This window comes from Suricata suricatta, chromosome 8 (genome assembly GCF_006229205.1).
Source record: "Suricata suricatta isolate VVHF042 chromosome 8, meerkat_22Aug2017_6uvM2_HiC, whole genome shotgun sequence".
Lineage (NCBI taxonomy): Eukaryota > Metazoa > Chordata > Mammalia > Carnivora > Herpestidae > Suricata > Suricata suricatta.
In genome coordinates, this window is record NC_043707.1 from 87,065,195 (window position 1) to 87,065,626 (window position 432).

Consider the following 432-nt stretch of genomic DNA (forward strand, 5'->3'; position numbering starts at 1 on the left):
ATTTATTTTTGAGGGACAGAGAGAGACAGCGCGAGCAGGGGAGGGTCAGAGAGAGAGGGAGACACAGAATCTGAAGCAAGCTCCAGGCTCTGAGCTAGCTGTCAGCACAGAGCCTGACGCGGGGCTCGAACCCACAACCGTGAGATCATGACCTGAGCTGAAGCCGGCCGCTCAACCGACTGAGCCACCCAGGCGCCCCTAGCTGTGTTATTTAATGCATACTAATATGCTGTCATAAAAATCTAAATACTATACAAGTTGTTAAAAGTGAAAATCTTCCTCTTCCTAGGAGTAACCCCTGTTAACAAGCAGATCTTCTTATAGAGATTTTCAAAGGTTCTTTTGTCTACTCCTAAAATGATACTGTTCCAAACAATATTTTTTAGTAGAAGCAAGGGAAAAGGACTGCCAAGTAGATCAGCAGAACCTTTC